The 16,320-nt window shown below is 35.0% G+C and overlaps 1 pseudogene; it reads right to left on the reverse strand.

The window, feature by feature from the left end:
* Positions 1-7,003: 7,003 nt before the first annotated feature.
* LOC149179920 (cell division cycle 20.2, cofactor of APC complex-like) overlaps positions 7,004-16,320 on the reverse strand; it is a 29,020-nt pseudogene continuing 19,703 nt past the window's right edge.

Raw genomic sequence — 16,320 nt, forward strand, 5'->3', positions numbered from 1 at the left:
GTATTGTTGAGGGCTATCGATAAAACATTATTGGCACTCCAATCCAATAGGAGGCTGGCTAATCTTTGAGCTAGGCCTGAAAATCGTGAAGATAGGCAGTTTATTCTTATTTGTACGGAAGCTTATTAATGGAAGCAAAAGTAGTTAGTTTATGCCAAAAACTATGTAAGTGATTTGTGTTGAATGAGTTTATGTAACATGTTGTTACAGTATTTTGATCGATTAGTTTGTACATGATTTGACAATGAAATTGTGGGTACTTTGAGGTAATTAACTATATTGATTATGCATTGTAATTGGTTTTGGTTCATGCTTGAAAATGAATCCCAATCAGTATAAATAAGGGTGATTCTGTGTGTATGTGTTTGGACTCTATACAGAAGATAGAGTATGAGAATAATCATATGGTAAAACGTTTTGTGTGAATGCTGGAATAAGTTTGCTTTGGATAAGTAGAGGGTGTGTATTGTTTGTGGGAGAAATAGAAAAACATCATCGATTTGCCTAAATGTTATCATCAATTAGGACTAAACTATTACTAAACAAAGCAACTAAGCTATTTTAGAACAATTACATGGAATGAGACTACAGGGAAACAAAGATAATTGAATGATCTCATAATACATGGGAAACAATCCTCCACATAAGATTTCTAGCGCTTAAAAAAAACACAATTAGTTGATGGAACATTGATTTATTGGAGAAGCCATTAGTAACTATCCTTAGAGGTTCCAAACCATTTGGTTGGGGGGATTTTAGGTAGATTGGACCCTCAAAACAGCAAATAAGAAAAACATTAGTTTTCTACCCAACCAAAAACTTATGATAATCTGCACTTAGCAGCCTCAGATTTTGCTTTTGAAGGAAATAAATTCTGAAAATTGCATCTACATTCTCTTGAACTTTTGATTGCATAAAAATGAGAATCCTTAAATAAAACCTAGAAATTAAACTCAGAAATTAGCAAGGAAAATAAAGAAACTCTAGAATTGGAGATCTGAAATATTAGTTCAAATAACCCCTTGAAACTAGAAAATATTCGAAGAATCAGATTCTGAAGCAGGTTGGAGCAATTTAGGAAAGTTAGTAAACACTAAAAATAGCAAATGAGAAAAACATTAGCTTTCCATACAACCAAAAGCCTATGATAATCGACACTCTGAATCCTCAGACTTTGCTCTTGAAGAATACACAAAAAAATCACTCTCAAAAAATGCATATACATTTTCCAAGCCTTTTGATTTCATAAGAGCAAGAATCCTGAAACAAAACCTGGAAATTAAACTCACAAATTAACCAAGAAAGTAAAATTAGAATTAATCATCTCAAAAACTAATGCTAACAATCCCTTGAAACATTAATTTTCCCCTCACCCAAATTATACCTGGAAGCTAAACCCACAGAAACCACATAAGTTTCGATTGGGCATCTGAAAATTTAGTTCTAATAACCCCTCGAAACTAGAAACCCTTGATCGTATGCACTCAAATATTTATAGTAAAACCTTTAAGATAAATTCATCAGGAAAATTTTTAGAAATACTAAACTGTCAAACCCTACGAAGGACCTAAGAAGACAATGAAAACAAAACCTGTAGCACTACAAATGTGCCCAGAAAAACATCAATTAAATTGAAAGAAAACCATATAATTTGGGCACCTAGGAAAATAATTAAGTTAACCATTAAACATGAAAAACAAAATGTCTAAACTTTAAGTACAATCCAATTGAGCATATTGTCTCAAATATGGAAACCTTAACCAGAACCCAAAAAATTTCATTAAAAATATGTCCTTCAACAATATCCAGAACACAAGAAGTCCAATTAGGAGCAATGGAATAAGAGAACTATATTCTTTTGAAGAAATTAGGCCCAAAACTAAGCAAATACCAAAAATAAAGAAGCCTTAAATTGGGTGAATGAATGATATAAATGAAAAAAACACTCGAATCTAGTATTGAAAAGAAAAACTTCAAAAACCTTTTAATTCAAAAATCTGTCCAAATGGATTGCAAGAAACCTTGAAAATTTTCATAAAAGTCTCAAATTGCATGCCCCAAAATATCCATTAAAACTAAGCTCAAGATTATTAAACAATTCCAATATTTCAAAAACCCTGAGATATAATGCATAAAATAGGCCAGTAGTCCACAAACCATGCAAACGGTCCCAGAAATCCCCAATCATAGGTCCACAAGAGAAAATCTAGAAGGTAAACACAGAGAAAACTTGAAACCCTAATTAAATGGGTTTCTTGAGAGATAGCAAGCCACTGAATCCTGAAACATAGTAACAACAAGTGTGAGGTTGTTACTATGTTTGGGTTCAACCTTGTTGTGTATTCCATGTGATCCTATTCTGATTCATTTGAGTGAGCTTCAAGTTATTTTCATAGTCTTTCATGGATTGGATGTGTGGTATTTTGTGTTTTTGTAGTGTCTTATGCATACTTAGTAATATGGAGAGAATTTTATTGTTTTAATAGTTTTCATTATTTGTACATTTATGATTATTTTGATCTTAATATTTGTGTGCAAATTCTTGGTGGGAGCTTTAGCTGCACCTATTGCCCATTCATTGCTTCAACTTATGCTATGTGGGTTGAAAATGGTGAAGAGGAAATCTACTAGTCCGAGTAGGAATTCATGGCAGGTTTTTTTTTGGCAGGAAATTTGGTATCCTTCAAAAGTTGTATTCTTACTTTTGAAAATTCATGTTATTAAAGACATGATTTAGACATAGTCACAAACACAAATATATGTCATTGCAGGTTGTTTTTTTTTTGCAGGAAATTTTGTATCCCTCAAGAGTTGTATTCTTACTTTTGAAAATTCATGTTATTAAAGACACGATTTAGACATAGTCACAAAGACAAATATATGTCATTGAAGACCTCTTTCCCAGGATGGAAAGGGATAACCTTCCTTCACACATATAAATATCAATGAAGTCTTTGTTGCTCAACAAGAAAAGGGATAACATTCATGTCTCTCACACATATATTATTTCAAGGCCTCCTCCTCAACAAGGAAATAGAGAACCTTCATTAATTTGGCTACCTAAACTTTCAAGTGAAAGGATGGACTTATTCGTTAGAGATAGGTAAAATATCAATGTAAGAAATTTCTTCTTCTAGCTTAGAATTGACATGTTTTTGGTGTGAGTAATGTCTTTGTAACATGGAATTGATAGGATTGTGGTGTGAGTTGTTTTAGAGACTATTTCTGTTTTAGAATTGTTCATAATAATTGTTATTTCTGAACTTTTTCCATCTAGTGAGACAAAATATCAATTTAATAAGTCTCTTCTTCTAGCTTGAAATTAAAAAAAAATTGGTGTCAGTAATGCATAATGTGTTTCTAAGTTGGAGTTGACATGTTTTTGGTGTGAGTAATGTGTTTTTATCTTGGAATTAACAAGTTTTCAATGTGAGTTATATACTATAGACTATTTTTGTTTTAGAATGGTTTATAATAATTGTAAATTTTTGGACTATTTCTATCTGGGGAGAAAAAATATCAATGCAATAAGTTTCTTCTTCTAGCTTGGAATAGACAATTTTTTGTTGTGAATTATGTATAAGAGACTTTCCGTTTAGAAATGTTAAAAACAATGGTTATTTATGGACCTATTCTGTTTAGGGAGATAAAATCATCAATGCAATAAGTTTATTTGTCTAAGTCTCTTCATACAAATATTTAGTGTGATCATTGTGCTTCTAGCTTGGAATTGATGAATTTTTGGTGTGAGTAATGTGTTTCTATCATGGAATTGACAAGTTTTTGGTGTGAGTTAGTGTTATGAGACTATTTATCACTTCTATGGAGATAGAAACTTTTGTGATGTTAGCATAACATAATCCTATAGCATGATGTTATGTGATTCACAATTTCCATTTATTATAAGTTTAGTCTTTTAATTTTCAAAAGGTTTAGATACAGTGCATTCAATCTTGTTAATACTAGTGTATATCTCATGATCCAAAGCAATTCTAAAATATATACGTTGAAATCTATATTTTATTTTTAAATCCAATAATATTTATTAGATCATTTAAATCATAACATTCAATAGTTTTCATTGATAACATTCAATAGTTTTACTATGGTGGTCATCTTATATTTCCTATAAGATTTCTTTACTCATATATCATATATACAAATGCTATGGCATGTCAGGATCAAGGACTTTTGATTTCAGGTTCCAAAGATTTTATTGTTAGTCTTCCATGAAATTTCAAAACAATATTCAAAATTTAATAAGTCATTTGCATGTCATGGTCATTTTGTTTTTTAACATATGATAAATATGTAAAAAAAATTAACATAATTATGTTATTGTAGGTTAAAGTTTTTAATCAAATCTTTATTGATGAAAGGTTGATTTATTACGAGAATATCACTTTTAAAAAAAACATTTTTAAACATAACATTTCTAAACCCCCAAAAAATAACAAGAACAAAAATAAATCCAAATTCCAACCCTACTCTTACTTATGATAATAATAGATAAACTCCTATAATAATATAATAATACATAGCCTAAAAATGTATTCAGGTCTGTTTCGAAAGCATGAGGAAAGGCAGCGTTTGCTATGTCCGATATACATGGAGTTTTCAACATTTACTCTACAAAAATTAAATAGAGTTTTCAATCTGTATGGAAAATACAACAGATTAATGACATTTAGAGCTTGAACTCAAAAAGAATCGACTTTCCAACTCAAAAAGAATTAAATATTTATCAATTCAAAAATAGAAATAAATACTTATTAAGTTTCTAAGTGCCAATTAAGCTTGAACTCAGATTTGGAATCCTTTTCCTTTTACACTGGGTTGAGTTTGGGTTGACTTTAGCGTAAATGACTTGATGCAGGTATCCCGTAGCCAAGCTACTCTTAGACCCATTCCATCATTTCGAAAACCTGCATCATAATTGTCTGTACTAGGTTTCCCAATATTTTTGGATCATTGGCTTTCGTGTGATATTTCATTTGTTTTGGCAGAATACGGATTACTGTAATGCCTGTGCCTTAGGGCAGGGACTAATAAAATAAGAATATTATATAACAGTCTAATTTATAGTATAATAATTTAAGAAAAGTACATAATAATGCAGCAGCGACTATAGTAATTTAAATATAAGAATTACATTACATATATATGGTATAATAATTTAAGAAAAGTACATAATAATGCAGCAGCGACTATAGTATTTTACATAATAAGAATTAAATTACATATAAATATATAATGATGGATGCTTATTATGATTATCTCTTCCCATTATTTATTTGGTCAGCGAACATATCTTCAGTTTCATATGAATTAAAAGTAAATTAAAATTAAAAACAAGCGACCAATGAATAAAATCTCCAACGATTCAACCTGGAACCATATTTTCTTTCATACAAATGCATCCCTTTCACCATTTGTACTCCCATTCGATGTTATCGAATTTACATTTATATTCAAAGAGAAAACCCTAGTTGCCGCAACACCCTTCAATACTCCAATATGATTCCGGATTAAGAGGCCAGTACAGAGGATCCTGTCGGTCGTTGTTGTTCTCCAGCTCATCCTCTAACGCCTTCAACGTCAGACGACCCATTTCATCATCCAGCTGCATCAGAGATTTCTCCATTGTGGAATCGAAGCTCGTTTCACGACTGTAATTAGAAGATTTACAATGCAATACTGACTCGGGTGAGCCATAAAGCAGATGGTCACCAACTTTATTGGCTTCACTCAAAAAATCATGGAAACTTAATCCATCGGAGTCAAGCTCCGGCTCAGTCCCACCCAAATCTTGTGTCAAAACAGCGGAATGCGATGAGGTTCTATCCCACTCTTGATTTTGCCGTTGCAAAAAACAGAGCTTCTCACCTACGTAACTACTTAAGCAGTCATTTAGACGTACAGAAGGAGTACCAGTGGAAAATATACTGTTTGAGCCAATACTCTCCTTTGAAGGAGTGAAATATTTGTCTTCTGAATCTATACCCGTGAGACCTGTCTCCCGATTCACAGCCACATTTCCACATGACATATCTCCAGTGGCATCCAATGGACGAAGAACAAGTAGTGCCTCCTGAATTGGATTGTACCTGGATCCATCAATGGGAGACACAATTTCTGGTTTCTCCGGCTTAAAAACCGAGTAGGTCATAATCTTTCTTTCAGGTGACTGTTTCTGAGGCTGCAAATTCAACTCTGCCAATGCCTGGTCATAGTGCTGACCTTTGAAAAGATCCAAGTCAGGCTGATCATCATCCACAGCATTAACTGAGTCAACTGGTAAAATTGGATTGCATGAATCGAATTCTCGCTTAGGCAGGAACCCATTAGCGGTTTTGGACAAAACCCTTCCAGCAGCATCTCTTGCTTTTGTTCGAGAAACAGTGTTCCTAGAAGCCTTTGAATTAAGGTTTGTAGAATTCTCTTTTAATGGACGTTCCCCTGATCTTCCACGAGACGTTACAGATTTTGGAGCCACCGGAATTTTAACACTGCTCTTTGTGGATGAACTTTCAGATTTCGGACCCGCCTGCATTTTGACACTGCTCCTTGTGGATGCACTTTCACATTTAGGACCTACCGGCATTTTAACACTGCACCGTGTGGATGAACTTTCAGATTTAACACTGCGCTGTGTAAATGAACTTTCAGATTTAACACTGCGCTGTGTGAATGAATTTTCAGATTTAACACTGTGCTGTGTGTATGAACATTCAGATATAACACTGGTCTGTGTGGATGAAGTTTCAGACTTCGGACCCACCCGCATCGTGAGACAGCTCTGTGTGAATCGACTTTCAGATTTGGAACCCACTGGCATTTTAACACTGCTCTTTGTCGATAAAGTTGGCAATCTAGCTTTCGGTACTTTCAACTTTGTCTCTTGAGCAACCGCCATGTCATGTTGTTATCGGGACAGCCTTGTGCTTTTACCCTCAACCAAAACTAATAAATCCGATGATCGATCAAACTCAACTTATTTATCTCACGGCTTCGCGACAATTCTCGGAGACCTTTCTGCTCCTCTGTTTGTGATTTCACGGCTGCACATTGATGTAGATATAGCAAACATATGAAATTAGTGTATGCTTAAAATCAAGCTAGTCGGCTAACTGAGTAATATTTAAAATACTTTTATAACCAAAGAATCTGCAACCGTGTCACCTCCTCCTTTTTCTCATCTGTGTGTTTAGTTAAAATATTGATATCTTTTAAGCATTGTGATAATTAGATTGCATTATTATACGGGTAATTGTATTCCTGGATTTTATGGCACATCACAACGTTGTGCCATTTTTCATATATTGCATGTAGGGGTTATTAGCATGTTAGTGCAAGGCTTTTTTTTACAACTTATTATGGGCGTATGTCATGATGCATAATAATAGAAAAATATTAATAAAATAAAATATTTTAATATTAATTTTAAATAAGATATTTATATATTTATATAGAAATATTAAATTGATATCATATATTTCAACATAATATTAATTTTGTTTCTTTTAATATTGGTTTTCAATCAAATATTTTTAGGTTAACTTTATTTTATTTATAAAGGAAAAAATAGTTAGAAATTGAATTTCTCAATCAAAATAAAATGTTTCTCTTGGCTTGTGCTCCCTAATAGAATATTGACTTGGGATACATTCAGAAATCCAAGTTTCCAAGCGCCAGGAAGATGCCACCTCAGTAAATGTAAATCTGCATGAGAGGACATTAATCATCTCCCCATTCTATGTCCTTTTGTCTCCTCTATCTGGAAAAATGTGATCTGAATGACCAATCCCTTTGCATCCTAGGACCACTATGACATCCTTTCTTGCCTTGGTTGTTGGCCTAAGGACCACCCACACCACCTACCTTTGGCCTTTTTCATCATATGGGGAATTTGGATAACTAGAAATGGCATTACTTTTCAGAATATCCCTCCCAACATCTGGCAAACCAGCTGCAACATTTTCACTTTCTATCTAGAATTCTCTTGTGACAAACAATCGATTCCCAAAATCCCTTCTCCTCCTAGCAACATTTGGTCTTCCTTCACAATGGGTTTCATATGACTCTTGTGGATGCGGAATGCTTATCTACCTAAGTTCTGAGAGACACTACAGGTTCCATTGGTACTGCGGTTCCGGAACTAATTCTCAAGCAAAATTCCTTGCTCTTTGGGGGGTCCTATTTTGTGCATCTCAATTTGGAATATCATCTCTTACTATCTTTGGGGACTCGAAATCCATCATAGATTGGGCAAACAATAGAGGCTCTTTGAACTCTCTAAACCTAGATACACGGAAATGCCGAATCAAAATTTAGCTGGAGACTCTCAACATTGTCACCATTACCCACATTTATCGGAGATAGAATGGCACAGCAGATTGGCTATCAAAAGAAAGTTGCAACTCATATTTTGACAAGATCTTCTAGAAATATTTTTCCTCTGGTTCTCTCGAAGGATTGGGACACATTTTGGTTTAATTGTATGCACCTGCTAATGAACTCAAAAACTGCCATTGGAACATGTAATAGCAATGATCTTGTTAGACCAGGAGTAACTCCAAACTGGGCAGAAAAACTGATTCATTTATTTCATTAGGTAGCTATTGTTTATATACATGAATGTGACTGATCAATTCATCTTCTTGGTGACTGTTCACATTCCAGGTTCACCCAACCGCTGAGGATTAGGTGTCAACATTCCCCCCCTTAATCTGAAGGGATGTTGGTGAGTCCAAGCATCGTTCTGAATCTTTCAAGCTTTTCTCTTCCAAGCGCTTTGGTGAAGATGTCTACAATTTGCTCATTTGTGGAACAATGACAGAGATGGATTGTTTTGGCCTCAACATGATGTCGGATCAGATGATATTTAGTATTGATGTGCTTAGTACGATCATGGAACTTTGGGTTCTTGGCCAACTTTATTGCAGAGGTGTTATCAATCATGAGTGGAGTTGATTGTACTTGTTTTACCTGCAAATATTCAAGAATTTTCGTGAGCCACACAATTTCTTTCGTTGCTTCAGCTGCTGCCACGTATTCTGCTTCTGTTGTGGAATCTGCTGGAACTGATTGTTTGCGTGATCTCCAGGAGACATCTCCTGATCCAAGACTCATAGCATATCCTGAAGTAGATACCCCAGTTTCTTTGTCTCCATCGAAGTCTGAATCAGAGTATCCAATCAAGCTAAAGTCGTCCACCTGTGTATACTTGATTCCAAGGTCTTGAGTTCCCTTCAAGTACCTTAGAACTCTTTTTGCAGCAGACCAATGTCCCTCACAAGGCTTTTGCATAAACCTGGAGAGGATTCCAACAGTAAATGAAATGTCTGGTCTGGTAGTAGTGAGGTAGATGAGACTTCCTACAAGCTGTCTATACTTTGTTGCATCCTCAAATTCCTTTCCTTCAATAGATGTGAGGTTCAAGTTTTGTTCCATTGGAGTAGAAAGAGGATTGCACTCTGTCATGCCAAATCTGTTTAACAAATCTCCAATGTATTTCTTTTGAGAAAGAAATATGGATTTTGGATGTTGGGTTACTTCAATGCCAAGATAGTAATGAACATAGCCCAAATCAGTCATTTAAAAACTTTTTCCTAATTCTTTCTTTATGCATGCAATATAGCTTTCATTGTTCCCTGTCATTAAAAGATCATCTACATATACCACAAGATATACAACTGTTTCGCCAACTTTCTTGAAAAATAAAGTTGCATCATCAAGATCAAAATGATTGAAGTTGAGTTTCAGAAGATGCTCAGTTAGTTTTTCATACCAGGCTCGTGGTGCTTGTTTGAGGCCATACAAGGACTTCACAAGTTTGCATACTTTATTTTCATGTCCTTTCACAGCAAATCCTTCAGGCTAGGACATAAAAACATTCTCTTTTAGATCTTCATTCAAGAATGCAGTTTTTACATCCATTTGATGGACTTTCCAACCGTTCTGAGCAGCTAGTGCAAAGAGTGTCCGGATAGTGGCCCATTTTGCTGTGGGGGCAAAAGTTTCCTCATAATCGACCCCTTCCTTCTGTGCAAAACCTTTTGCCACAAGCCTAGATTTGTGCTTGTCAAGTGAGCCATCAGCTTTGTATTTGTTCTTGTAGACCCACTTGCAGCCAATTGGTTTGGTTCCAAATGGAGGATCAACCAACTTCCAAGTGCCATTCTTTATGAGGGAATCATACTCCTTTTGCATCACTTCTTTCCGTTCATCATGAGAAGTAGCTTCTTTGAAGGAAGTTGGTTCAAAATCTGTAGACAAGTTCAATTCACAATCATAGGTAACATCCATATCAACAGGTCAATTAGAGTTATCTACATCACCTCCATCTTATCAGTTTGTATTTCTGGTTCCTGTTTTTCCAATTTCATCAGGATGAACACTTTCAAGTGTCTTTGTCAGCCACTTTGGGGGACCTTTCTGAGATGGTCCAGGCTGCTCTGTTGATTGAGTTGGGACTGAATCAAGATTGAGTCTCCCAATTCTATCAATTACATCACTTAAAGGATCATCCGGTGTTGGAGTTTCATGCAAGGGAGATTGTTCTTCAGAAGAAGATTCCACATGTTGATCTAGTATAGGAATCCCCCCTTCAAGATGTGGAATCTGATTATCAAACTCTTGAAATGATTTCATTTTTGTGAATCTATCCAAGCGATCAAGTTGTCACTCAACAACACTGTCAGATTTGGATGATTCAAGAAAAATGACATCTCTAGATACAACAAACTTTTTATTTACTTCATCATAGAGAGGGTATGCTTTAGAGGTGTTTGAATACCCCAGGAAGATACACTTACGACTTCTAGCACCAAGTTTGTTTCTATGTACCTTTGGTATTAAAGCATAACAGGTGGAACCAAAAATCCTGAGATGTTTTACCGAAGGAACATGTCCATACCACAATTCATAAGGAGTCTTGCTTCTTATAGCACTAGATGGACATCTATTCTTTATATATGCAACACATAGAACAGCATCATCCCAAAACATTATCTTTACATTTTTGAAGAAAAGCATGGATCGTACCATATTCAAGATTGTTCTATTCATTCTTTCAGCTACACCATTCTGTTGGGGATTATAAGGCACAGTTGTTTGATGTTTGATCCCATGTTGGCGAAGATAGTTTTCAAATTCATTTGATGTATATTCTTTTCCATTATCAGTGCGAATAGACCCAATATGAGATTGTGCATCATTTTCAATCCACTTATGAAAATTCTTGAATGTTTGAAAAGCATTAGATTTGTTCTTCAATAAATAAACCCAACACATTTTGGTGTAATCGTCAATAAATTTCATGATATATTTATTTCCATTTGCAGAAGGAACAGGCATTGGACCACATAAATCTGAATGAATGAGTTCAAGCTTCCTATGTGCTCTTGAATCTGAATCATGAAAAGACTGTTTGCTATGCTTTCCTAGAATGCAAGCATCACATTGCTTATGTTTCCTAGGAATTGTAGGCAAACCAGCAACACCATTTTTCTTCAATAAGCGAAGACTGTCATAGTTTAAATGTCCAAATCTAGCATGCCATAATAAACTTGATGGAAGTGTACCTTATTCATGATGAGAAATATATGAGAAATGTTGTGCATGAGCAGAGGTTCCTTGCAGTTTAAGAAGTCTTTCTTCTTCTATTCCCCTCATGATAAGTGAGTGGTCAGATGCCTTTCTTACCTCAAGCTTTCCATCAAACATATGAATGGAGTGACCTTGCTGGCGGATGTGGACCAAGGACAACAAGTTTCTCTTGAGCTGTGGGAGGTATAGAATATGATCCAGAAGAAAGTCTGGAAGACCAGGCAGTTTAAGCCTGATTGTGCCAAGCCCTAATGGCTTGATTTTTGACTGATCTGCAAAGTATACTGCTCCATCAACATTGTTAGTGTAATCTTCAAAAAAATATTTCCTATGAGTCATATGACAGGTTGCTCCTGAATCAAGCAACCAATCATTTTTCGAAGAAGTAAGTGAAGCATTAAACAAATCTTCATTTACTCCAATGTTACATTGTGCCTCAATATAGTGAGCGGATTCAGGTGCTTTACCTTTGTCTGTATCATCAGTTTTACCTTTCTGCTGATTTCTTCTCTGCTCAATTTTGTCCCATGGTAGCTTGCATGTAGAAGCATCATGTGATCCATTTTGTTTGCAGCGAATGCAATGCAGATCTGCCTTTTCTCCTTGAGAATGTCTGCCCCCCTGCCTCTGAAGTATCTTCCTCTTCCTCTTCGTCCACCTCTTCCTCTTGTAGAATCTTGAGCAGGATGCTTTTCTTTATGAGCAAGGCAAACAGTCTCTTCAGAAGATTCAGGGACTGTCTTCTTTCCAAAGGCTTTCTCTCTTTCAGCAAACTTTTTCACAAGGGAGTCAAAGGTTATATCTTTAAGATTTCCATTTGCTTGTAATGACTCAAGATAATTGGAGTAGGTAGGATAGAGTGCCTTGAGAAAAGCAATAAGAGGGATATCCAGCTCTACCTTAGTGGATTTAATATCATGCATTATAGACTTTACTTCAGATGCAAGAGCAAGAGGATCATTATTTTTCAGTTCAAGAGTGAAGAGTTTAATCATGAGCTGAACAACTTCAAGTGCAGAATGTGAATCATAGAGTTCTTTGAGTTTTTGTAAAGCTTCAAAGGTAGTTGAATATGATGAAATATGGCGACTTACTTCTTCATTTACAGATGCTGCGATTAATGCATATGCTTTGCTGTTCTTGTTATCCCAAATGACGAGCTCTTTGTCTGATGTAGGTTGTACTGGGTCATTGTCTCCTTCTCCGACACACACTCCCTTCCACAACTCATTGTAGATGAGGGTGTGTTTTACCATCCGGGACCATTCAGGATAGTTCTCCTTGCCAGTGAGAACTATTCCTACCATAGAGATGATTGAATGCATTCTGTAAAAAAGTTACTTCTGCTGATATACAGTGAAAAAAAATCTCTGTGGGAAATAATCAATCAAATCACCATAAATCCCTTTGATTCTCTAGACAGTAATAAAATATGGCGGTGTTAAAGTTCAGACATTCTCTCCAAATTTCACAAGAAAGGATGACAGGCGGGAGCTCTGTTTTCTTGACTAATTGCTGCTATTAAATGATAAAATCTATGTTCAAAGAGTTTGAAGAGTATTTCATTCAAAAAGACTGAAACCAATCGGTCAGCACATCCATTATTCAAAAATTTGCTTTTGTAATGGCAGAAGCATGTCGCTCTTGGCAGAAAGATCACAAAAAAAAACTTTTCACAACGCTGACACAATGCACCCGTCTATTATCAATTCTGTCTGCAAGATGTAACTGTTTACTACCCACAGATCTACTTGAATCTCATGAATATTCTCAGCTGCTCCATAGCTCAACGCATGGTGCCAGAACTTTACGTAGTCAGATACAAAGAATTGATCACGCAAAAACAAAAAACTAGAATATCCCTGCTCGGGTTCGTGCTTCTGATCTCCACGAGCTTAGTTTCAAAGTCTCAAAAACTATACTCAGTTCACAAATCCGAATGTGAATTCACCTTAACTCCAGAAAATATATCAAAAAATTTTGCAATTAAACGTAAGAGCCAGGAGTTTAAATCATTTAAAAACACGTTAATTTACCAGGCCACATGCTTTAGCTTAGATTGTGAAAATTGAGCCTCGCTTAAACAAGGCCTGTTTGCTGATGTAGAGCGGAAAACTGCCGGGCTTGCCTTGAACCAGAGAGCTCTACTTGTTCCCCACGATGGGCGCCATGTCACCACCACGCTTCAAAACCACCAAAGTCTCGGCTCCACAACGATTAATCGACCTCCAAAGTCTCGGCTCTAGGCTACCATAAACCGAGGTAAAAAAACTCTGGCTCGAGCGTTTCTAAGTTCCAAGGGTATCTGAACATTAGTATAGTTAAAATGGCTCAGAACCAAGAAACATACGGGGACCACTTGTTTCAAACCACGTTTGGCAACGTATTTGAAGCATTCAAGCAATACGTTACGATACCAGATCTGATACCGACAGGATCAGGCTCATTCAGATGGCGGATGAGACAGTAAGGGCAGCGCACTGTATGGTGCAGGTAATAGAATATGAAGCAGAGCGCAGGTACAGCTCAGGTATGGCAGGAAGAATGTAGGTAATGGAATATGAAGCAGACCAGGAGTTACAAAGCCACAAAGGCTAAAAAAAGGAGCTGGCTCTGATACCATGTCAGACCAGGAGTAACTCCAAACTAGGCAGAAAAACTGATTCATTTATTTCATCAGGTAGCTATTGCTTATATACATGAATGTGACTGATCAGTTCATCTTCTTGATGACTGTTCACATTCCAGGTTCACCCAACCGCTGAGGATTAGGTGTCAACAGATCCATCTCGAAAAATTAGAGCAATGTCACTCAAGAATAGGTTCAAAGATTTTTAAAACAATACGGGAACATTCTCTATTTCAACATAGAAGATGAAACAGCGAGGTCCTAATCCCTTGTTTTAATTGTACTTTCTTATTGCTCATTAATATGAAGGATTTTTTATGTTCTTGGAAAAAAAATAAAAGGAATCTTATTCTATGTATTTTCTATTTCTCTCTAAAAAATTATTTAGTTTTTAAAAAATTTAAAAAAAAATTCTCATAGCTTAATTAGTGATCAATAATGTGAGTTTTAAGAAATCTTAAAAATCCAAAGTTCAAATCCCTTAAATTGTGACCAAATTCTTATAACTATAAGATCCAATACTCCATAAAAAATTCAATTAAAATTAATTGAAATTATAATATTTAAAAATATAAATAATATTTAAAATAATATATATATATATATATATATATATATATATATATATATATATATATATATATATATAATACAATTTAAATAATATAAATTATAATTTTATAAGAAAATTATATAACTAAATTTTTAATAAGGAAAACATAAAACTTTTAACTTTAGCATTTAATAAATAAAAACTTTATTGATTTTTTTTATTTTATAACTTTGTTGTTTTCGATATAAATAATTTTCAATATATTTAAATTAAGATATTAATTAATTTGGTTTATGGGGTAATTTTTTTTAAATTTACTTGTTATTATGTGTCAAGAGCATATTTAATTTTAAAGTTATTTTTGGAAATTTCATGAGTGAGACGATGGTTATAATTAATGATATTTTAGTAAATATTGTGTAGTCTTTGGAAATTTTGTTAGTGAGACCTATTAGCCGTGAGGTAGAGGGTTGTTATTTTTAGCAAAAATGTCCCATGTTTTAGCTCCAATGGCCACATCTCCTCTTACTCCTCTTTGGCCATAAGTCGTTTTAGCCCTGAAGTGCTAATCCAAATGGATCCAAGAGCTCTCTATGTCTTTAAAAATCATTTAAAAGATCAAAATAATCGCAAGAGAAAGCCCTCCAAAAGGCGGAAAAACACTAACAGGAAACGAAAAACATAGAGAAAATAGCGAAAAACAGAGCAACAGAGGCTTGAATAATGAGTGCACAGCAGCTGTCAAATCTGGCTGATCAATGGTCCAAATCTGATTAGCAAATCAAAATCGGCTAACACAACAGAGCGCTCACAAAACGGCCCGGGTTATCACAATATGCGGTTGCGATTAATCGCATCACAATATTGCAATCGGAAAGCGCAATGGAGCAGGGCCTATCCACATATATATATATGCACGATACAGTCAACCAAACTTGATAACATTATGAACCTTATGATATATATATATATATATATATATATAGATATATATGTATATAATATATATATATATATATATATATATATATATATATATATATATATATATATATATATATATATATATATATATATATATATATATATATATATAGATATAGATATATATATTGAAGTCCGGAAAACGCCTATTTTGTATTTGCATATTTCGTTTATTAAACGAAATACAAAGGATGAAGCACCAATGCGACATTACGCACCCGAAATGGTTTACTAATGCTGTTGAACACCATTTCAATTCCGATAAAGTGGGATTTTCACATTTTAATGTATTTTCCAATATAAGGGGAAATCACAAAACATGCAGGATTTCGGGAGAGCCAAATGCGATAAGTGGTTTGGGTCGGGCTCCACCTGATCCCATACAACGGCTGCCACATGTCCAGGTTAAGGAGAGAGAAAACCACCCTCATCGGGCGGTTAACTCCCGTACGAAAGAGCCACCCGAAATGGATCACAACCGTTGGATCTAGATCTCCCAGATCAACGGTGGAGATGTGATATAGCTACAAAGGCAGACCTGATA

The sequence above is a fragment of the Pinus tabuliformis genome, chromosome 3_2, assembly GCF_031772625.1.
Source record: "Pinus tabuliformis cultivar Carrire ecotype Pingquan chromosome 3_2, CPIR1, whole genome shotgun sequence".
Classification (NCBI taxonomy): Eukaryota; Viridiplantae; Streptophyta; class Pinopsida; order Pinales; family Pinaceae; genus Pinus; species Pinus tabuliformis.